The sequence below is a fragment of the Bufo gargarizans genome, chromosome 9, assembly GCF_014858855.1.
Source record: "Bufo gargarizans isolate SCDJY-AF-19 chromosome 9, ASM1485885v1, whole genome shotgun sequence".
Lineage (NCBI taxonomy): Eukaryota > Metazoa > Chordata > Amphibia > Anura > Bufonidae > Bufo > Bufo gargarizans.
Window position 1 is genome coordinate 23,631,969 of NC_058088.1, and position 25,489 is coordinate 23,657,457.

A 25,489-nucleotide genomic window follows, 5' to 3' on the forward strand; every position below is an offset into this window, starting at 1 on the left:
CAGCAATGTGTCCCCACTCATGGCACCTCCAGCACTGGGGTGCCCCGGGTCCCCTAGGTGAGAAGAACTCTCCGGGTCCGAACTGCCTAGGAAACTCAGCCTTATGCCGATGCCCAACCTCTAGAGCCTTATTCCCTCTTGCACCCTTCCACACACCCCCAACAGCCAGAACTCTCTTACCCACAGATGACACTTTAGGGTACTCCGGGGAGGTGTTGGTGCGGTAGAGATATCACAGAGGAAGTCTTCAGTCGCCAGGAATCTTTCCACCAAGTTTACAAGCTGATCCGCAGTTTTAGGGTCTCCATGTCCGACCCACCATTGCAGCTCCGCCGGGAGGGCTCTGAAGTATTGATCCACCACTACTTTCTCCACGATCTGGTCCGGTGTAGAAGACTCAGGTTCCAGCAACTTCCGTGCAATATGGAGGAGGTCAAACATCTGAGATCGGGCAGGCTTGTCCATGGTGCCCTCCGGGCACGAACCGCCAGTGTAACGCCCAAACGAGCCAGGATCTCTAATTTAACTTGACATAGTCCCGGACATCCTGCTCCCTGAGGTCATAGTAGGCCTTTTGTGGTTCGCCGGACAAAAAGGCCGCAAGGACCTCTGCCCACTCTGCTATTGGCAGCTTTTCTCTTTCCACCACCCTCTCAAATATGGTCAGGTAGGCCTCAATATCATCATCAAGTGTCAGTTTTTGCAAGGCCCGCTGCACAGCCCTCCTCACATTCAAAGTCTCTTGGGGGGCTTACCACAACTTGTGGGGCTGGAGTTACAGCGGTCTCTCTTATTGCAGCAATATGCTCCATCAGCAAACGATTTGTTTCGTGTTGCTGTGCCATGGCCTGTTCATGCCTTATGTTAGCCTGCACCAGCTGCTTTATCACTTCCTCCATTTTTTTTCGAGGGAATTTGTAACGCTGCAGCAGCTTTCACCCTGGACACTATATCATCAACTGTCACGCCATTGCCATTTTTTTGCAGGGACGCCTGCGCGCATCCTTCACTAATTGTAAGGGGTTACACTCTCAGGCAGGGCGGCGATGACAGATTCTCTTGCAGACCACAGGGTTAAAGTCCAACCGTTGCTTTATTTATAACACTCCGGCAATACAGGCAATCCCAGTTAAAATTCACTGGGTAAGGTGAAGGTTCAGCACCACAAAAACGTAAACTAAACAAAAATAAACACCTGCCTGTCTGGGCTCTAGCTAATACAGTGAAGATCCTATCTCACCTATTGAACACAGGTCACACAGAGAATTCGGCTACTCTAGCCAGCAGCGCAGCCATCTTCCCAGACTTTCTCCAGGCGTAACTCTTCTCAGACTGACAACCTGGACTGTGCTTTATTTCCCCTTGACTATCCCAGATGGCTTAAGCTGGGGATCCCTCAGGCTAGGGGAAAACCTGTCTTGGAATGGGGGGGACTGGGAAGGTCCCTTTACCAATCCTACATTCTCCCAGTCCAATAAAATCCAGCCCATAAACTTAACAAAATTGTCTTAGCAACCTACACATTGCTGAGACCATTTTAACCTTCTGGATTTTGTTTACCTCACCCAGTTGAGGAAGCTAGGTGGGATATAAACCCCTTCCAGGACTTTACCATACACTTTTCTGTTCACCTTAACACAGTATATATTTCTCTTGTAGTACTGAAATAGGCCAGTAAACACTTTCAGCGCAAATAACTGCAAAAGTGAACTGCGTATATATTTCTCTTTTTGTACTGATAAACAGTATGCCAGTAAATGCTTTTTTAGTAAATAATTGCAAAGGTGAACTGCATATGTATTTCTCTTTTTGTACAGAAATAGGCCAGTAAATGCTTTTTTCGTAAATAATTGCAAAGGTGAACTGCATATGTATTTCTCTTTTTGTACAGAAATAGGCCAGTAAATGATTTTTTTCGTAAATAACTGCAAAGGTGAAATACGTATATATTTCTCTTTTTGCACTGAAATAGGACAGTAAATACTTTTAGTGCAAATAACCGCAAAAGTGAAATGCATATATATTTCTCTTGTAGTACTGAAATACGACACTAAACGCTTTCAGCGCAAATAACTGCACAAGTGAACTGAGTATATATTTCTCTTTTTTCACTGAAATAGGCCAGTAAATGCTTTTTGTGCAAATAACTGCAAAAGTGAACTTTGCATATATTTTTTATTTTTGCACAGAAATAGGCCAGTAAACGCTTTTAGTGCAAATAACTGCAAAAGTGAACTGTGTATATATTTCTCTTGTACTACTGAAATAGGAAACTAAACGCTTTCAGCGCAAATAACTGCAAAAGTGAACTGCATATATATTATTATTTTTTTGCACTAAAATAGGCCATTAAACGGTTTTAGTGCAAATAACTGCAAAAGTGAACCGCGCATATAATTCTCTTTTTGTACTGATATAGGCCAGTAAACGCTTTTTTCATAAATAACTGCAAAAGTGAATTGAGTATTTATTTCTGTTTTTGCACTGAAATAGGACAATAAACGCTTTTAGTGCAAATAACCTCAAAAGTGAACTGTGTATATACAGTATTTCTCTTGTAGTACTGAAATACGACACTAAACGCTTTCAGCGCAAATAACTGCAAAAGTGAACTGCGTATAGATTCTTCCTTTTGCACTTAACTAGGACAATAAATGCTTTTAGTGCAAATAACTGCAAAAGTGAACTGCGTATATATTTATCTTTTTGCACAGAAATATGCCAGTAAACGCTTTTAGTGCAAATAACTGCAATAGTCAAATGCGCATATATTTCTCTTTTTGTACAGAAATAGGCCAGTAAACGCTTTCAGCGCAAATAACTGCAAAAGTGAACTGCATATATATATTTTTTTCACTAAAATAGGCCATTAAACGGTTTTAGTGCAAATAACTGCAAAAGTGAACCGCGCATATAATTCTCTTTTTGTACTGATATAGGCCAGTAAACGCTTTTTTCATAAATAACTGCAAAAGTGAACTGCTTATATATTTATATTTTGTACTGAAATATGACACTAAACGCTTTCAGCGCAAATAACTGCAAAAGTGAACTTCGTATATATTTCTCTTTTTGCACAGAAACAGGCCAGTAAATGCTTTTAGTGCAAGTAACTGCAAAAGTGATATGCGTATATATTTCTCTTTTTGTACTGAAATAGGCCAGTAATCGCTTTCAGCGCAAATAACTGCAAAAGTGAACTTTGTATATATTTCTCTTTTTCCACAGAAATAGGCCAGTAAACGCTTTTAGTGCAAATAACTGCAAAAGTGAACTGCAAATATATTTCTCATTTTCTACTGATATACAGTATGCCAGTAAACGCTTTTTTCTTAAATAACTGCAAAGGTGAATTGCGTATATATTTCTCTTTTTGCACAGAAATAGGCCAGTCAACATTTTTAGTGCAAATAACTGCAAAAGTGAACTGCGTATACATTTCTCTTTTTGCACAGAAACAGTCCAGTAAATGCTTTTAGTGCAAATAACTGCAAAAGTGAACTCTGCATATATTTCTCTTTTTCTACTGATATACGCCAGTAAACTATTTTTTTCATAAATACAGTGATACCTCGGTTCACGAACGCTTCTGTTCACGAACAACTCGGTTCACGAACAAAAGTTCATAAAAATATGCTCCGGTTCACGAACTCCGCCTCGGTTCACGAACAGGAGCCGCGGGCATTTAAATGCTATTTCCAGGCTGTCACATGGTCGTGACTTCCTGTAGGAAGACCGTGGAGAGAAGAAGAGACACATTAAGAAGTACTGTGAGTACTCTGCAAACATTTTAAGTGATTTTTTTTATTTTTGGTGTGCTTTTTAGCACATACAGTACTGTACTGTACTTACTGTATTGTACAGTTCACTGGACACCCAATATGGCTCCCAAGAAGCATAGTGGAAAGAAGAAAGTGCGGAGCAGCAATGAAGGTGACAAGAACAGCAATGCAGGTGACAATGTGCAAAGTGGAAATGCAAGTGACAATGTGTATTGTAATTTGTTTCAAATTTTTGTGCTTCAAAAACCCCCAAAAAAAGGTCAGCACGGATTAACCGGATTTACATTGAACCCTAAGGGAAAATGTGCCTCGGTTCGCGACCAGAGTCAGTTCACGAATTAAGTTTGTGAACCGAGGTATCACTGTAACTGCAAAAGTGAACTGCGTATATATTTCTCTTTTTGCACTGAAATAGGCCAGTAAATGCTTTTAGTGCAAATAACCGCAAAAGTGAAATGCATATATATTTCTCTTGTAGTACTGAAATACGACACTAAACGCTTTCAGCGCAAATAACTGCAAAAGTGAACTGCGTATATATTTCTCTTTTCACTAAAATAGGCCAGTAAATGCTTTTAGTGCAAATAACTGCAAAAGTGAACTGCGCATATATTTTTCTTTTTGCACAGAAATAGGCCAGTAAACTCTTTTAGTGCAAATAACTGCAAAAGTGAACTGTGCATATATTTCTCTTTTTGTACTAATACAGGCCAGTAAACGCTTTCAGCGCAAATAACTGTAAGAGTGAACTGCTTATATATTTCTCTTTTTGCCCAGAAATAGGCCAGTCAACACTTTTAGTGCAAATAACTGCAAAAGGGAACTGCGTATATATTTCTCATTTTGTACTGATGTACAGTATGCCAGTAAACGCTTTTTTCGTAAATAACTGCAAAGGTGAACTGCGTATATATTTCTCTTTTTATACAGAAATAGGCCAGTAAATGCTTTTAGTGCAAATAACTGCAAAAGTGAACTGCGTATATATTTCTCTTTTTGCACAGAAATAGGCCAGTCAACGCTTTTAGTGCAAATAACTGCAAAAGTGAACTACGTATATATTTCTCTTCTTGCACAGAAACAGGCCAGTGAATGCTTTTAGTGCAAATAACTGCAAAAGTGAACTGTGTATACATTTCTCTTTTTGCACAGAAACAGTCCAGTAAATGCTTTTAGTGCTAATAATTTCAAAAGTGAACTGCGTATATTTTTCTCTTTTCGTTCTGAAATAGGCCAGTCAACGCTTTTAGTGCAAATAACTGCAAAAGTGAACTGCGCATATATTTCTTTTTGTACTGATATTGGCCAGTAAATGCTTTTTTTCGTAAATAACTGCAAAAGTGAACTGCGTATATAGTTCTCTTTTTGCACTGAAATAGGACAATAAACACTTTTAGTGCAAATAACCGCAAAAGTGAACTGCGTATATATTTCTCTTTTAGTACTGAAATAGGACACTAAACGCTTTCAGCGCAAGTAACTGTAAAAGTGAAATGTGTAGATATTTTTTTCTGTACTGAAATAGGCCGCTAAACGCTTTCGCGACAAATAACTGCAACAGTGAAGTGCGTGTATATTTTTCCTTTTGTACTAAAATAGGCTACTAAAGTCTTTTCAATATAGCACTTGCACCCCAATAGCAAGAACAAATTGCTGAAATGACAGAGCTGTACAGTCATGTGAAAAAATTAGGACACCCTTTGAAAGCATGTGGTTTTTTGTAACATTTTTAATAAAAGGTTATTTCATCTCCGTTTCAACAATACAGAGAGATTAAAGTAATCCAACTAAACAAAGAAAACTGAAGAAAAGTCTTTTCAAGATCTTCTGTAAATGTCATTCTACAAAAATGCCTATTCTAACTGAGGAAAAAGATAGGACACCCTCACATGTATTCCCTCTTAAATTGGCTCAGATCTCACACAGGTATATCACACCAGGTGCACATAATTAGTAGATCGTTACTCTGCATGTTGAATGAGGCTTGCCCTATTTAAACCTCAGACATTTAGTTTGGTGTGCTCCTGACTGTTGAAGTGAGAGTGAGCACCATGGTGAGAGCAAAAGAGCTGTCAGAGGACTTCAGAAAAAAGATTGTAGCAGCCTATGAGTCTGGGAAGGGATTTAAAAAGATCTCAAAAGATTTTGAAGCCATTCCACTGTCCGGAAGATAGTCTACAAGTGGAGGGCTTTCAAAACAACTGCCAACATGCCCAGGACTGGTCGCCCCAGCAAGTTCACCCCAAGAGCAGACCGCAAGATGCTAAAAGAGGTCTCCAAAAACCCTAAAGTGTCATCTCGAGAACTACAGCAGGCTCTGGCTACTGTTGATGTAGAAGTACATGCCTCTACAATCAGAAAGAGACTGTACAAGTTTAACTTGCATGGGAGGTGTGCAAGGAGGAAACCTTTGCTTTCCAAGAGAAACATCGAGGCCAGACTGACATTTGCCAGAGATAAAGTTGACAAAGACCAGGACTTCTGGAATAATGTTCTTTGGACAGATGAGTCCAAAATTGAATTATTTGGACACAACAGCAGAGGACATGTTTGGCGTAAACCAAACACAGCATTCCAAGAAAAGAACCTCATACCAACTGTGAAGCATGGAGGTGGAAGTGTCATGGTTTGGGGCTGCTTTGCTGCAGCAGGACCTGGTCAGCTCACCATCATAGAATCCACGATGAATTCTACTGTGTATCAGAAGGTGCTTGAAGAACATGTGAGACCATCAGTTAGAAAATTAAAGCTGAAGCGGAACTGGACCATGCAACATGACAATGACCCAAAACATACTAGTAAATCAACCAAAGATTGGCTGAAAAAGAAGAAATGGAGAGTCCTGGAATGGCCAAGTCAAAGTCCAGATTTGAATCCCATTGAGATGCTGTGGGGTGACTTGAAAAGGGCTGTACGTGCAAGAAACCCCTCAAACATCTCACAGCTGAAAAAGTTCTGCATTGAGGAGTGGGGTAAAATTTCCTCAGACCGATGTCGAAGACTGGTAGATGGCTACAAGAACCGTCTCACTGCAGTTATTTCAGCCAAAGGAGGTAACACTCGCTATTAGGGGCAAGGGTGTCCTATCTTTTTCCTCAGTTAGAATAGGCATTTTTGTAGAATGACATTTACAGAAGATCTTGAAAAGACTTTTCTTCAGTTTTCTTTGTTTAGTCGGATTACTTTAATCTCTCTGTATTGTTGAAACGGAGATGAAATAACCTTTTATTAAAAATGTTACAAAAAACCACATGCTTTCAAAGGGTGTCCTAATTTTTTCACATGACTGTATAATGGCTATTTGGATCCTCAAAAAATCTTTTCCTGCACTTGTAAATTGCGTTTCTAGCACTGTCCCTAGCGCCTTCTGACATCTCTCCCTGCACTAAGATGCTGTGAAGTGATTCCTCCCTATCCTTTCTCTGCACTTATAAATCGTTTTTTTTGTTTTTCTTTTTACAATGAGGTTTTTCCAATTGCTGTGTGTCCCTAGTGCCTTCTTACGTCTCTTCCTGCACTAAGTACACTGGTAAATGGCAGAATCTAAGATGGCCGCTGTATTTATAGGGCTGTGACATAACAGGGCTGGCTGGCTGCTGATGCATTTAAGTCTGGGTGATCCCACCTTCCCAGATTTCCTTTCTCCATGTCCTTACACGTGCAGCAGCCATTTTTGGAAAAAATGCGATTTGTTACCACAAAGCGTGAGGAAATTCTGATTCGGTACGAATTTAATTTTTCCAGAAATTTGGATCGAATTCCACTTTGTCATCTTCGATTCGCTCATTTCTATATATAATATATATATATATATATATATATATATATAGCAATAAAAAGTAATTAGATGTTGCCTCAACAGTGATGAAACCCTAACATAAAAAAAAATTCTAATGCTATTTGCTATTTTGATATCATAATTAACAATATGTTTCATAAATAACATCAATCAGTAGTACTTAGAATAGGGCATCATCAATTCTGTAAATATATATTATATATTATTAAACTAAATGCATGATGAGGAAGAATGTGAAAATAATGCTATATGAATAATCAAACTAAATATCGAAAACAAATTATCATTAAGAAAAAAAAAATCTTGCCGTGACCCGGATTCGAACCGGGGTTGCTGCGGCCACAACACAGAGTACTAACCACTATACGATCACGGCTGATGCTCTAACACCACATGTCACGGTTCGGGTCACTTGAGGAAAACCCTTTGATGTTCAAAAACTACTAGGTGTGTAAACTCTAAGGGCTGAACCTATAATATCATATCCTATTACAGTTGTCTGCAACCGACATAGCTTAGCCATTAAATACCTTAAGATCCTGTGCAATAATTTGCTAGAACTTCAAACAGGAGTAAGTACCGTACCTTCAAATTTCACATAGAAAAATGCAAATACTAAAAATATCAAAAGAAAAAAATTATAATTTCACAAAAGTTTTTAAACTATTTTCTGTTTTTATACCAGTTTTTATTGATTTTATGCATTTTTATTTTTTCATTCAGAACTGTCATCAAAATTTGACCACCTGCCGATGGAAACAGGTAACAGTTTAGTTTACCTTACTATCAGAGATTTGACTTAACACCTTAGCTCTAAGGCTAGGGCTCCACGGCAACATGTGTTGTGCGACATTTATTATAATGATGGTCTATGGCGTCGCACTGTGACATGCGACATACTGGGACATTACAGTTGCAAAAAATCCATCCAAGTTAGATTTTTGTGCAACTGTCACATCGCAGTCGCAGCATGTCGCATGTCACAGTATGGCACTATAGACCATCATTACAATAAATGTCGCAAGGCACTGGTGCGACATGAATATCAGACGACACATGTTGCAATGTACAGATGTAGTAGGGTTAAAACACATGCTTTATGAGACGTGTTAGCTAAACTAAATGCGTTAAAGAGTTTCTACCATCAGAATTACTGTTATGTAGCTGACTGACATTAGCAATGTGCTAATGTCAGCACTACATAACAGTGTGTTTTTTACATTTGTTCCTGCAGCCGTTTTGCTAAAATACACACTTTTACAATATGCTAATGAGCCTCTAGGTGCTATGTGGGCGTAGATTCAGCACCTAGAGGCTCGGTCTACTCACCCTTTATCCCGCCCAGGTCCTCCGTTCTGCCCGACCCGCTCCTCTTGATTGATGTCCAAGTTCCATGCATCGTTGAGGAAACCCCGCGCCTGCGCCATTCAATTCTGTATTCGGCACCAGGAGCGCGGTCTTCACTCACTGCGCATGCGTACATCGCTAATGTCAGTCAGCTACATAACAGTAAATCTGATGGTAGAAACCCTTTAAGTAAACATCTTCAATTGCTTTTCAAAGGCTTTTGTTTCAAGATAACGCAATGAGTTAAGAAAATTGAGCTAAGAGTTTGAATGTTAACACTGCTACATCTGTAGTTGTACCCTTATTGTCATGCAACACATGTCGCCATGTAGCTCTAGCCTAAATTTGTCGGGAAGGAATGTAGCTTGCCAGCTAAGACCTGTCCTAGGTTGCTAACATAGCTTATATGTTTATACAACTAGACCTGCCAATAACCTTAATACAGTTCCTATGTTTGTGTGTTAAAGACAAAAGCAGAGTTATTTACAGTGACTTCATGTTTGGATGTTATATAACTGTGATATACAGAAGCAGAAAAGACAATATGCCTTTAAGATTCATTATATAATGTAAGGTAAGCTCAATGACACAGCAGAAACAACAGAAAGCATAGAGTTAAACTTGTTGCTGGTCAGGAGTCTTGACCAATCCTAGTTAGCCTCACACTGCCCAGGAGTTTTGACAAATTACAGCCAGCCTCAGACACAGCTTGTGTGGGAAATCCCCTAGATGTATATACAGAAATAATCTCAATGGTTCTCACATTGCCGACATTCAGCAGTGAGGTGAGACGAGGGTATTGTTGGGGACACTTCTCCATACCCCAGCAGGGACGTGTACCACTGACCGTCCACACCACCTTGTATTTACAAGAAACTCTCTACTGAAACAAAACCTTCTGATTTCAATGAGCCCCTGATGAGCTCCATTTTTTATGGAACGAAACATGGCATGTAGGGCCATACAGTAAGGGATTTACAGGGAATAGGCCCCATTGAGGGACAGGTTCCGTATGGGGTCGCCCCTGTCGGGGCGGGTGCTCCATGTCGTTGAGGCAGGTCTATGAGGATAGCCCCTGACCATCCATATAGGGAGGGCTCTATACCAGGGCATTATAGGAGTATCCAAATTGCCATATCAACTAAACAATTGGACACCAGTGCCTATGACCACACTGGAGCATTGATGCCACCCACCAACCCTGGCCATGCACCTACAGGACGGGGTAAGACCCACCCAGTATTACCTTACCGCGGTCTTATATGGTGGTAAAATAAGTGTTAATATGTATGTATGTTTTTCGTCTTTGTCTCACTACTACCACCAACGTTTTTAAGTGAAATTATAGTAAAAGTTAAATTTTATAGATATACTCAGTCCACACGTGGTAAATAAATCCCCTACATAGAATCATTATTTACCAGAGAGAGGAGCTGAACAGACACACTCCACTAAGAGCTGTGTTTTATGGAAGCAGAGCGGCCAAAATAGGTTATTAAAACAGTTATATAATGTTCCTACTGTTAATATAGTGATTAGAACTGTATACTGAACTAGTTATATATGTGTTTACTTACAGTTCCACCAATTCAAACTACAAATTCAATTGCAAACTACAAAGTTCACAATTGCAACCATTCAAATTCCATATTGCAATCCAAATTGCATACAACCATACCAGATCATACTCAACCAATCTGCAAATAGTTACTGCAAACTGCAAACCAAGTTGAGCAAGTAGAGCTATTAGTTAGACCTCAGATATACCTCTCAGAGAGCTCATAAAGTGCTTAAATAACTTAAAGTGAGAGTATAGATACTCAAGAGAGAAATATATCCACCATTTTATGTTGAATGACAAGATTGAACAGTTGAACCACCATCTTATGCATGCCGCCATTTTGTGATATCTTTTCAACACATGTTATGTACATGGACTATCTGCTGCGGAGGCGTCTGTGTTATATGAAGAAAAGTTGAAGCTAATAAAGAAGTAATTTCAAGCATCTGGTGTGCTCTTTAAACCTACTGCTTACATAGAACGGTGCTAGAGGAATATTTTTGGGAAAAGGAAATCACACCCATTAAAGGTTACACTGAATTGTCTGTGGGTGATCAAGAAGTAAAAGTTGTACAAACATTGAGCACTGCTGCCAAGTGTCAAGATGACATATTTGAAAGACTAGCCAGATGTTCAAAATGGAATACAGTCATAAATGTAGTAGCTCGAATCCAACGTTTGGCAAAAGGAATCAGAAAGAAGCAATGTATAAGAAAGAATGAAAGCTGAAGAAACAGTCATAAGACTAATTCAACAGAGATTCTACAGTAAAGAGTTGAAGAGACGTAGTCAAGAACCTAAAAGGCTTCCAAACAACCACCCATTTTATAAGCTTAAACTTGTTCTGCAAGATGGTATTGTCACAACCAGACATCTGAGAAGCTCTGACAGATGCCTTTCAGAACCTCCTCCTTGAGCTTTCTTTGTTTTGGTTTTCAGTTCCTCATCTCGTTAGCCTCTCTCAGCTGTCTTGTAGTTGGACTGATTGCATCCCTTTAAATTCCTCCCCATAATGCATTAGTGTGCGGTTTATACAACTTCCTGGAGTGTGTGTGCATGCTGATCCTATTTCCCAGTCTTCTACAAGATAAGTGTTGTACATTCATTTGTGATTTTCTGTTTGCTGGATCCCAGGTGACCCTCACTCCCTCCGTGTCTAGAGTAGGGAGCCGGTGGTCGTGTCCCCTCACTATTGTAGGGTGTTCAGGTGTTATATAGTCGAGGTACGAGGATATGCGATCATCCACCATTGGGGTGTTCGCATAGGCTGAGCAGTCAGGGAGAGTGCCAGGTTGTACACCTTCCGTGACAGGTATACTGAAGGTGGGAGGGAGAATGGAAAATACATTGTTACATAGCATAGTGAAGTATCCAGCAATTCTATCCAAAAACTCTACCTTCACAAGATTGATTATTGATCACTACCACAACATATCCTTGCATCAAGGAAGAAGCTTTACCCAAAGCTGTTAGAGAGAAAGTGGTTACTGGATAGTGAAAGGAAGCAAAGTTATAGCAAAGTATATAAGCAAATGTGTAGTCTGCAGAAAGCCATGTAGACCTACCAAAGAACAAAGAATGGCAGATTTACCGGCAGATCGTGTAAACCCATTACCACCATTTCTTTATAGCGGAATGGATTGTTTTGGCCCATTCATCACCAACAGAACCGCAAGGAGTACAAAATATATGGACTAATATTTACATGTCTAAGTTCCAGAGCAATTAACCTGGAAATGTCAGAGGATATTTCAACTGACGCAGTCATCAACGCCTTGAGATGTTTCATAGCCATTAGAGGTACCGTCAGAGAGCTTCGATCTGACCAAGGATCTAATTTTGTCGGAGAAAAAAATGAATAGAAAAAAGCTCTAAAAGAGATCGATAAAGAAAAAGTAACTGAATATTTGTTAGAGAAACAGTGTGATTTTCACATGAATGCTCCACATGCAAGCCATACAGGAGGAGTTTGGGAAAGACAAATCAGAACTGTGAGAAATGTGTTAAGTTCAGTGTTGAAAAAGAACGGCGGAAGAATGGATGATGCTTCACTTAGGACCCGATTCTATGAAGTAATGTCTATTGTTAACAGTCGTCCACTTACAGTTGATAACATCAACTGTCCAACAAGTTTGGACCCTTTAACTCCCAATCATCTACTTCACCTTAAGTCGGATTACATACAGCCACTGCCTGGCAAGTTCACCAAAGAGGATTTATATGCTAAAAGGAGATGGCGAAGAGTTCAATATCTATCAGAACAGTTTTGGAATAGATGGAGGAAAGAGTGCTTAGCCAATCTTATGCTAAAAAGTAAATGGCAAACACCCAGAAGAAATGTCCATGTTGGTGACATAGTGTTGGTAAAAGAAGAAGATTTACCTAGAAGTCAATGGAAATTGGCCAAAGTTCTAGAGGTTTAAAAGGATGAAGACAAACTAGTAAGGAGAGTGTTGTTACAAATAGGAGACTCAAAACTTGACAAAAAGGAAAGCGTCTCACTACTCCATTCAAGTTGGAACGTCCTATACAGAAGTTAGTTGTTCTACTTGAGAGTGATAAAAGACACTTGGAAGTTGAGAACATGATGGAAAATTCCTCAAATTCATGTTTAAGTCCTACTACTGAGAATATAGAATTATAGGTAATTTTGGTGGGAGTGTAGCTGGCCAGCTAAGACCTGTCCTAGGTTGCTAGTATAGCCTTATATGTGTATACAGCTAGACCTGCCAATAACCTTATTACAGTTCCTATGTTTGTGTGTTTAAGACAAAAGCAGAGTTATTTACTGTGACTTCATGTTTTGGGTGTCATATAACTGTTCTATATTGTGTTCACAGAAGCAGAAAAGCTAATATGCATTTAAAGGGTTTCTGTCACTAGAATTTTCAGTATTAAACTGGCAGACATTAGCGATGTGCTAATGTCAGCTGCACCTAACTGCTATTCTAATGATAGTGCCCCCGTTACTGTAGAATTCTTACTTTTATAATATGTAAATGAGCCTCTAGCAGCGGGGGGGGGGGGGGGCGTTGCTTTTGCACCTAGAGGCTCCCGTCTCCCGTCTTCCACCTCAAGTCACGGCTTCCAAGTGTTAATTGACAGGGCCAGGCATCGTTTGCATCCTTCTGTCTGTCCTGTGCCCTGGGAAAATCTCAGGCCGTTCGGTATTCTGTGCAGGTGCAGTGACGGAAAGAATGCTCGCAGGCTGCCAGCTTCCTCACCACACCGAAATGGTTTCTTTAATATACCCAAGACGGATCCGTCATAAACACCATTGAAAGTCAATGGGGGATGGATCTGTTTTCTATTGTGTTCGAGTTAAACGGATCCGTCCCCATTGACTTGCATTGTGGGTCATGAGGGATCCGTTTTGCTCAGCATACAATGACTGAAAGAAAACCGGTATGGAAATGCAACCAAATGGAACAGAATGCATTTTGGTGCATTCCATTCTGTTCAGTTATGTTTTGTCCCCATTGACAATTAATGGGGACAAAACGTAAGCGTTTTTTTCCGGGATTGAGACTCTATGACGGATCTCAATACCGGAAAATATTAACGCTAGTGTGAAAGTAGCCTAACTGTGGGAAAGCAGCGTAAATAAACTGCTTTGCTCTCCAGTAACAGGAAACAAGCAGAATTCTGAATTTAGATTTAGACATAAATGGAGAAAAAATATCATGTAACTGGCCTAAGGAATATATGTAAAGTTAATCAACATTTTATGTAGTAAACATTAACAGTGGAATGTTGTATATTATGGCCATACCAAACTAGAATGGGTCTATTGTTTAGTATCTGAACAGTGCTGGGTTGGGAGGAGCACACACAAAGAGCCAAATAAAAACAAAAAAATTTACATAAGGTTATTAGAGGCGACCACTCGACTTTTGACTGAACAGTCAGAATTTGATACAACACAAGAGGAATTTTGCCTAACCCTACTCAGAATTATCCTTATAAGAAATGTTTTCCTATTTGGAGACACCTTATCTGTTCAGAGGCGAGGGACCGCAATGGGTTCGAATGTGGCCCCTCCATATGCAAATGCCTATATGGTAGCGTTTGAAGAAGACTATATCTATCCCCACTCTATGTTCAAACAACATGCAGTTATATGGCTATGTTACATCGATGATATTTTTTGCATATTGAGGGACCCTGAACCCACTGTCCAACAATTCTTTGAATATATGAATCACATATATACTGAATTGGGCTTCACTTTACATGTGGGTTGCACTCAAATCAACTTCCATGACACTCTGATCAAGTTGGACACTGGTGATAAGCTGTCAGTTGAACTGTACAGTAAACTCACAGATCGTAACAGCTCAGGGGGAACTACTCTCCTTAGGGAGAGAGCACCTTAATCAGTGTGAGGAGACTTATAGGTCATACATGCTACTCTGGAATTCTGGGAGGGAAGGGATGCAAATGAGCTCTCTCCCTAAGGAGAGTAGTTCCCCCAGACCCGGACACAGGCATCTCACCCAGTTAAGCCAGTACTCTCTGCTCTACACTGATGAGGGGCAATCACCCCAAATCAGCTGTCTGCAGATGAGGTGCTGGCTTATTTAATATCCAAGTCATGTCTCAAGGTTTATTTTAAGAGCTGAACATTGACTTATAGGATAGCTGCCTTACATCTGATGGCATTAGAGGCTGAGCTTGTTAAGAGCTAATTTGAATATCCCTTCCCTCCCAATATAACAGATGTCACCAAGCAATAAAAAAATCCCAACATACACGAGTAAAAAGAATAGTAACTGATCCCAAGATCAGGGAAGAACGACTTACTGATCTGACCAATAAGTTCATACAGAGGGGTTACCCCAACTACCCTCCTAAAATCGATAATTTCAGAACTTGAGAACCCACCAGTACGTAACATAAAGCTCACCTTGGCTGTGACACTCTCTGCTGTGATTGGATCGTGGCACAGTCAGGGAGAAGGAGACGCCCATTGAGAAACCCTGGCATCTCCTCCTCCCTGCACCGATGCTCATTATTAACATACTGAGCGGGAAAACTACAGGGGGGAACAGCGGGGCATAGGAGCGATATTTTAAAAAAACAAGCAGGGTGGCTGCATCAGCGGGGTACCTTGCAAGTAAAAGTTTTTATCTATAATTTTAAAAAACATGAAAGGTCCTCTTTAATAAATCCCTGTGCTGGCAGTGGATCGCCAAAGTTATGTAGAGGCGCCAACCATTACATAACTTCAGCGTATCCACCGCTGATTCTAAATGTAAGACGGCTTCCTTGCTGATTTACATTAAGACCATTTTCTACGCCTAAACCAGGCGTAGAAAATGATTAATGAGATAGAACTCCCGGCGCGTCCCCTTCGCCCCCACGCCATGCCCCCTTTTTTATACCTGGCGTGAGCGGGAAGGAAGTCACAGATTCTGCTGCGACATGACGTGTGACAGAATCTGCGCCAGATATACGCCACAAAAGTGGTGTAAATCTGTTCATAAATGACCCCCTATCTGCTTAGTATAATATTACTCCTCACAGTTTTCACGCCTCAGACTATTCAGCTCAGTGGTTTTACTATGACAGAATTGCAGCTTTTATTTTTTAATATCTATTGACTCAAAATATATTTTTGTGAAACACGGAAAACAATTCACAACCCTAGGTCTCTGGTGATTTCTTCCATTCATAGTTCTAATTGGTCTAATGAGGGCTTGTTAGTGAAAGGATCCATAGCGACCATTGTTCTGAGTCTTGACTGCTAATAAGAGATTAGATGTATCAGGCATTAATTAGTCCCTGGGTGGAGAACATTGAAATCATTGCCATGTTATTTCATATTTCATTGACTTCAGGTCATGAGTTTATATTTATTTTTAATTAAGCAATAAAAATATAATCATAATATATTAGGTGGGAATTGAAGTAATAGAGATGCTAGAGTTTTCTGCTGTTAGGTGATATTGCAATATTGCCCCAGTAAAAATAAATCTGTTTAAGGAGAAAACATCTGATATTTAAATTGTACCTCATTTCTATGAAGAACATTACAAGCTAGCAGAACAGACTTAGCATAGCCCTGGCTAAATCAAGAAATGGTCTGAAAAGGCTTAAAAATAATGTGAATACATTTCCTAGACTTGATAGCTTACATCTTTGTGTGAGTAGTTAGCTTAAAGGGGTTATCCGACCCCTGAAATGCCCCCCATATGCCTGGGCCCCTCACACACAATATACTTACCTTGCTGCCCAGCACCTGCGTCGCTTCTGGACCCCGCACGGCTGCCGCTGCTTCTCCCCGTGCACAGATGAAAACATCTGGTGTTGGGGGGGAAGCCAATGGCAGGCGGTTACGGGGACGAGCCTTCCCCTAGCGTTACCAGCGGGACCAGGAGCAATGCAGGTTCCAGGTAACAAGATAAGTATATTTTGTGTGAGGGGCCCAAGCATGGGGGGGGGGGGGAAGCATTTCAGGGACCGGATAACATCCATCTTTAATCATTTTGAAACCATCATTTAAACTATGGCTTGCAAATAAAGCCCCTGTGCCTGATGGTTTACAGTTTAAGTCCTTGCATTGTCAGATATGTTAGCTTCATAATTCCAAAACCCTTATTTACATTGTGACTTACAAATAATGTGAATAAAGCCTCTGGGATTGATGGCTTACAACTTTGCATTATCAAAGAACTGTGACAATCTCTGCTCCAGAAGCCAGGCAAATAGGTAGGAAAGGGCTAAATGTGATAGGCTATCACTGATAGCCAGGAAAGGGATTGGATTGAGAGCCAATCAATGAGATCTGTACTGTATGTAAATGGTCACATGAGAGCCGGGCTCCTGCTCTAATAGCCTGGATCAGCAGAAGAACCAATAATGGCAGTTTAAACCCTTAGGTGCCACCGATTAGAGAAAGGGGCTCACTCTGTCTCCCACCAGCACCCCACGAGTGAGATTGCAGGGTGCAGATGTATTCGCAAAGCAGCATGGGGCCTAATGAAAGCCCTAAACCTGCCTTCAGTACGGTATATCCATATCAGGCTGTGCTATACTAGCTGGTGCCTGTCAGTATAGCACTGACAGTATAGTACACTGTACTGCATAAGCAACACAGAGTATTATAGAAGTGATCAAATGATTGCCTGTTAAAGTCGCTTTGTGGGCCTAGTAAATGGTTAAAAAAAGTTAAAGTTTTATCAAGTAAAAAAAAAATCTCCAAGTAAAAAAGTACACCTATTTTTCATTAAAGAAAAAAAAAGCTTTTCAATGGAAAAAAAAATCTAAATTAAGTCCCCATCACATATTAACTTGTCCTCCACCAAAAACGGAATAAAAGGCTATAAAATTGTTGTATGTACCCCAAAATGATACCAATGAAAACTACAGGTTATCCCACAACAATTAAGCCCTCAAACAGCTCCACAGAATGAAAAAAAGATATGGGTCTTGGGATGCAGAGATGCAAAAACATTTTCTTTTCTTTTTTTTCTTCTTTTTTTTAAAAGGTTGTTATCGTGCAAAAGTAGCAAAATGTTAAAATAAATAAATAAAATTATATTTGAAGTTTCTGTAATTGTACTTACCCCCAAAAAAGTTATTTTTTGCCAAAAAATAAACGCAAAATTTATAATGTAAAAAAAAACTTTATAGCAGTATTGCTTTTTTCCCATTTCCCAAAAAGAGTTAGTAAAAGTTAAGCAATAAGTTATGTGTACTCCAAAATGGTGCCATTAAAACCCACAACTTACCACTACACTGATGGAAAAATAAAAAGTTATAGCTCTTAGAATGCAACAATGAAAAAAATCCAAAAGATCCAAACACACTGGTTACTAAGGGGTTAAACATAATGTGAATACTGCTCCTGGGACTGATGGTTCACATCCTTGTGTTCTCTGAGAACTTAGCTCGATAATTCTAAAACCAGTATTTGCAATATACTTTACCAATAAAGTGACTAAAGCTCATGGGTTGGACGGCTTCAATCCTTGGGTTCTCAGAGAACGTACCTTCAAACCATTATTTACAATATGTTTTATCTATAATGTGAAAAAGCCCCTAGGCCTGATGGCTTACATCCTTGTGTTTTCAGAGAACTCAGCTTGATAATTTCAACACCATTTTTTATCATTTTTAGTTTTGTATACTGTAGAACTGCTTCTCCTTGACTTCTTAACTGTCAATGATGAGCTCTGAATACCTTGTTCTCCTGTATGTCCACAGTGGCTAATTAGTAAGTGAGCACGATAGAGATATAAAGGACAGATGTGCTCACCAGTATATAAGTTAAAGAGGTTGTGTCACTTCAGCAAATAGCATTTATCATGCAAAGAAAGTCAATACAAGGCACTTACTAATGTATTGTGAGTGTCCATATTGCCTCCTTCATTGGCTGGATTCAATTTTTCATCACATTATACACTGCTGGTTTCCATGGTCACGACCACCCTGCAATTCTGCAGCAGTGGCCGTGCTTGCACACTATAGGAAAAAGCACCAGCCTATGTGCACTCCCACCACAGAGGCCGACACTTTTTCCTACATTGTGCAAGCACGGCCAACACTGCTGGATTGCGCACTGGTCATAACCATGGAAACAGGTAGCATATAATGTGACAGAAAAATGAATCTAGCCAGTGAAGCAAGCAATATGGATAATAAAAAAAGATTAGTAAGTACCTTGTATTAACTTTCTATACATAATAAATGCCACTTGCTGAAGTGACACAACCCCTTTAAAGAGAACCTGTCATCAACCTCATGCTGACCTCACTTAGGGCCACATAAAATAATGACAGACATGTTGATTTCAGTGGTGTGTCACTTATAAGCTAAAAGTAAGTGGATCATAATCATTGCACCCAGGCCTTGAAAAGAGTCAAATCTACCTGAGAAGAGTCCTGGTTATTCATAATCTCCTGCTCTCCTGCCCGTCTGCTGATGGTTGGCAGTTCTCTCCTAGAGAGAAAGGGAGAAAACTTGATAGAAGTCTGTCAGTCATCAGCAGGTGGGCAGGGAGAGCAGGAATTCATGAATAACCAGGACTCTTCTTATGTAGATTTGATTCTTTTTCCAGGCCCAGTCTGCAATGTTTGTGAGGTTGGTTCTCGGCAACCACTTGCTTTGAACTTAGAAATGACAGAGCGCCGAAATCAACTCACTTGTCTCTACTTTATGTTGCCGTTAGTATAGGCAGCATAAAGCTGATGACAGGTTCCCTGGTTTTAAAGTATATAAGGTGAACACCGCATGTGCTCGAGTCAGTGTATTTAAATGTATTTCAGCATCTATTTCTGAAAAGTTTCTGCTGGGATTTGAACTCCCAACCCCTACTAACATTAGAGGCAAGGACCTTATCCACTCAGCTATAAAGCTGAATGCTAAACTGTGTCAGAAAAACTCCACAGTAGTTTCTGATGTAGTGAGTATTCCTATTCAGCAGAAGATTTATTTTATATCTCTGTGCAAGGTAACATGTAGCTCTATAATGTAATGGTTATCGTCCTTGCCTCTAATGTACAAGGTTGGGAGTTGGAATCCCGTCAGAACCGTTTACAAATATAAATTTTTGTCCATAATATATTTACATATATTATTATTATATATTTAAAATATCTAATATATTATAATATATGTAAATATATGTAAAAAAAATATAATAAAAAAAAAAATATATATATATATATAGTAATTACACGTTTATTTTGTGCCATACATAAAAAAAAAATATATATATAAATTTTATTTCTATTTCGGAAATGTTTCAGCCAGGGATCAAACTCCCAACCTTGTACATTAGAGGCATAGATATTAACCACTACACTAGAGAGCTATATGTTAACCTGCACAGAAATATAAAATAAATCATCTGCTGAATAGGAATACTCACTACATCAGAAACTACTGTGAGGTTTCTCTGACACAGAGAAACCTCTCTGACACAGAGAAATGCTATAAAGCATTCAGCTTTATAGCTGAGTGGATAAGGTCCTTGATTCTAATGTACAAGGTTGGGAGTTCAGATTGTGACAGAAACATTTCAGTAATAGAGATTACATTTATATATTTTATATTTTTCTTTAGTAACTGTAAAAATGTATGGCACAAAATAAATGTATAATTACTAAATATATATATATATATATATATATATATATATATAGACAGTACTGAGCAAAAGTTTGGACACACCTTCTCATTCAAAGAGTTTTCTTTATTTTCATGACTATGAAAATTGTAGATTCACACTGAAGGCATCAAAACTATGAATTAACATATGTGAAATTATATACATAACAAAAAAGTGTGAAACAACTGAAAATATGTCATATTCTAGGTTCTTCAAAGTAGCCACCTTTTGCTTTGATTACTGCTTTGCACACTCTTGGCATTCTCTTGATGAGCTTCAAGAGGTAGTCACCTGAAATGGTCTTCCAACAGTCTGGAAGGAGTTCCCAGAGATGCTTAGTACTTGTTGGCCCTTTTGCCTTCACTCTGCGGCCCAGCTCACCCCAAACCATCTCGATTGGGTTCAGGTCCGGTGACTGTGGAGGCCAGGTCATCTGGCGCAGCACCCCATCACTCTCCTTCATGGTAAAATAGCCCTTACACAGCCTGGAGGTGTGTTTGGGGTCATTGTCCTGTTGAAAAATAAATGATGGTCCAGCTAAATGCAAACCGGATGGAATATCATGCCTCTGCAAGATGCTGTGGTAGCCATGCTGATTCAGTATGCCTTCAATTTTGAATAAATCCCCAACAGTGTCACCAGCAAAGCACCCCCACACCATCACACCTCCTCCTCCATACTTCACGGTGGGAACCAGGCATGTAGAGTCCATCCGTTCACCTTTTCTGCGTCGCACAAAGACACAGTGGTTGGAACCAAAGATCTCAAATTTGGACTCATCAGACCAAAGCACAGATTTCCACTGGTCTAATGTCCATTCCTTGTGTTCTTTAGCCCAAACAAGTCTCTTCTGCTTGTTGCCTGTCCTTAGCAGTGGTTTCCTAGCAGATATTCTACCATGAAGGCCTGATTCACACAGTCTCCTCTTAACAGTTGTTCTAGAGATGTGTCTGCTGCTCGAACTCTGTGTGGCATTTACCTGGAGCTGCTGTTAACCTGCGATTTCTGAGTCTGGTGACTCGGATAAACTTATCCTCCGCAGCAGAGGTGACTCTTGGTCTTCCTTTCCTGGGGTGGTCCGCATGTGAGCCAGTTTCTTTGTCGCGCTTGATGGTTTTTGTGACTGCACTTGGGGACACTTTCAAAGTTTTCCCAATTTTTCGGACTGACTGACCTTCATTTCTTAAAGTAATGATGGCCACTCGTTTTTCTTTACTTAGCTGCTTTTTTCTTGCCATAATACAAATTCTAACAGTCTATTCAGTAGGACTATCAGCTGTGTATCCACCTGACTTCTCCACAACGCAACTGATGGTCCCAACCCCATTTATAAGGCAAGAAATCCCACTTATTAAACCTGACAGGGCACACCTGTGAAGTGAAAACCATTTCAGGTGACTACCTCTTGAAGTTCATAAAGAGAATGCCAAGAGTGTGCAAAGCAGTAATCAAAGCAAAAGGTGGCTACTTCGAAGAACCTAGAATATGACATATTTTCAGTTGTCTCACACTTTTTTGTTATGTATATAATTCCACATGTGTTAATTCATAGTTTTGATGCCTTCAGTGTGAATCTACAATTTTCATAGTCATGAAAATAGAAAAACTCTTTGAATGAGAAGGTGTGTCCAAACTTTTGGTCTGTACTGTAGATTTATTATATTTATTGTTTTTAATATCTGTGATCAAACAAATATGGTAAGAATGGATAACTAACCATAACACATATATAAAATGCATAGATTCAAAATACATTGATAAAAAATAATAATACATACAATTACCCCATGCTATGTTGATAAAACCAAAATAATACATAGAGATAATATTATTGATATTGTTATTGGATGTGTATATCATATTGGCAGATATCGAAAAACAATATATTGTCACCAGTACCCACTGAAATATTAATTAAAGTTATATTCAATATCTTATCCCTACCTAAGTGAAGGGAGGAAAATTGGATTTTAGCCATGTTGAATATATCTAACCATACCTTATCTCAAAGGACATGTTATCTTTGGGATGAAGTAGATGGGTGGTTATCCTGACCAAATGATGTTAGAAAGTTTAATAGATAATTACCGTGACCAAATGGTGTTGGAAAAAAACCAATGGATAATGTGATCAGTTTAGTAGTGACTGTATTCTAATGATTCATTTAAACCAAAAGGGACTAGAGTATTAAACTTTTAAATCCAGTAAATTTCTTTTCTACACAACTGGGAATCAGAATCGGGTATCCAGTTGATAGGGGTTAATCTTAAAGAATTGGAGTCACCAGCATGTTTTTTTGAAAAATGTTTGGAAACACTGTTTCATATATTGGCGGTAAATGTTGAAGCGCTGTTGGTTTAGCCTTTTCCTAAGGGTTTGGGTAGTGTGGCCTATATACTGTAAGCCACATGAACATTCCAACATATAAATTACATTCTTGGAGTTGCAATCCATGTGGTGTTTCAATTCAAGGGATTCTCCCATACTGGTGATTGTTACTACTTTGATTCCATTTGAAATGTTCAACCAACACTTACACCACCTTGAACCACATCAGAATGACCCCTTTTCTTCTTCCTCAGTATTCTGGCCTGGTAAAGTAGTGTTAGTTTTAAATTTGGGGCATCAGATTTTTTAAGGTGCGTGCTCTACAAACAGTGATGTTGGGAACTTTGGGAAGGGCCTTACCAATAATCGGATCTTTGTGTAAGATGGGCCAATGTTTCTGTAAAACCTTTTTAATGAGATTATGTTTGAAATTATATTGTGTGATGAAATTGAAACCTTGTGCACCTGAATTTATGGTGGGAGCATGAGGTTTCAGACAGTCCATTTGACTCTTTTTAGAACTTTCTCTCTAGAGTCTGTAATGAGGCCCAAAGGGTAACCTTTATCTTGGAACGTCTTCTGTAAAATTTCTAATTGTTCCTTGAACATTGTATCTGCCAAACAGTTTCTCCTGACTTGCTTCATTTGTCCATAAAAGATATTTATTTTAAACTATAGAAATGTCAACTAGTAAAATCAAGATAGCTGCTCGCATCAATTTCAACACTTGTTGTGATGCGACCATCTTTGGTTTGTAAACTTAAATCCAGAAAAACTACTGAGCAGGGGTCAATATGGGCGGTGAATGTCAGGTTCAGTTTATTGCAATTCAGTTCCTCATTTGTATGTTTCAAGGGAATTGGAGTCTCCTTTCCAGATGAAAATGATATCATTAGGGTTGAGTGAACCCGAACTGTAAAGTTTGGGTATGTACCAAACTTTACGGTGTTCGGCACCCGAACTCGAACATTTCAGGAAAAGTTCGGGTTTGGATTCGGTGTTCGGGTAATATTAATATTCCATCGGATAGGAGTTTTCTCCAATCCGATGGTATATTTTAACTTGAACAGTCCCCATCACCATGGGAACGCATCTATGTTAGAATATACCATCGGATTTGAGTTAGATCGTGAAAACTCAGATCCGACAGTATATTCTAACACAGAGGCATTCCCATAGTGATGGGGACGCTTCAAGTTAGAATATACTGAGAACTGTGGACATAACAGCCCCCTGCTGCCTGGCAGCACCTGATCGCTTACAGGGGGCTGTGATCCGCACAATTAACCCCTCAGGTGCCACACCTGAGGGGTTAATTGTGCGGATCACAGCCCCCTGTAAGAGATCAGGTGCTGCCAGGCAGCAGGGGGCCAGACCGCCCTCCCTCCTCAGTATTAAAATCATTGGTGGCCAGTGTGGCCCCCCCTCCCTCCCCAGTATTAAAACCATTGGTGGCCAGTGCGGCCCCCCCACCCCCTCCCTATTAAAATCATTGGTGGCTAGTGCGGCCCCCCACCCCCACCCACCCTCTATTAAAATCATTGGTTTCCAGTGCGCCTCCCCTCTCCCCCCCCTAATTAAAATCATTGGTTAACAACCCCCCTCCCCCTAATCATTGGTGGCAGCGGAGCGGCAGTTCTGAATGGAGTCCCAGCTTAATCGCTGGTGCTCCGATCAGTTACCATGGCAGCCAGGATGCTACTGCACTTTTAGCAGCATTATACTTACATGCGCTGTCTGTGGCCGGCCGGCGCTCCTCCTACTGGTAAGTGAAAGGTCTGTGCGGCGCATTGCTTATAGCACAGACCTGTCACTTAACAGACAGCGCACGTAAGTATAATGCTGCTAAAAGTGCTAAGTAACCATGTCAGCCAGAACTGCAGTAGCGTCCTGGCTGCCATGGTAACCGATCGGAGCCCCAGTGATTAAACTGGGACTCCGATCGGAACTGCCGCTCCGCTGCCACCAATGATGGGGGGGGTTGTTAACCAATGATTTTAATTAGGGGGGAGGGGAGGCCGCACTGGACACCAATGATTTTAATAGGGGCAGGCCGAATTAACCACCAATGATTTTAATAGGGGGGGTGGGGGGGCCGCACTGGACACCAATGGTTTTAATACTGGGGAGGGAGGGAGGGGGGCCACACTGGCCACCAATGATTTTAATACTGGGGAGGGAGGGCGGTCTGGCCCCTGCTGCCTGGCAGCACCCGATCTCTTACAGGGGGCTGAGATCCGCACAATTAACCACTCAGGTGCGGCATCTGAGGGGTTAATTGTGCGGCTTACAGCCCCCTGTAAGAGATCAGGTGCTGCCAGGCAGCAGGGGGCAGTTATGTACACAGTTCTTAGTATATTCTAACTTGAAGCGTCCCCATCACCATGGGAATGCCTCTGTGTTAGAATATACTGTCGGATCTGAGTTTTCACGATTGTGAAAACTCAGATCTAAAAAAGCTAATACTATTATTTTCTGTTATAACCATGTTATAACGGAAAATAATAAAGTGACGTTCGTGTCCCCATTGACTTCAATGGGGTTGGGTTCGGGTTCAA

General features: G+C 40.1%; 1 non-coding gene across 1 annotated transcript; it reads right to left on the reverse strand.

Annotated features, from left to right (window-relative positions):
• Positions 1–7,885: 7,885 nt before the first annotated feature.
• TRNAH-GUG lies at positions 7,886–7,957 on the reverse strand. The gene has a single exon. It is a non-coding gene; the product is annotated as a tRNA-His (tRNA).
• Positions 7,958–25,489: the final 17,532 nt, after the last annotated feature.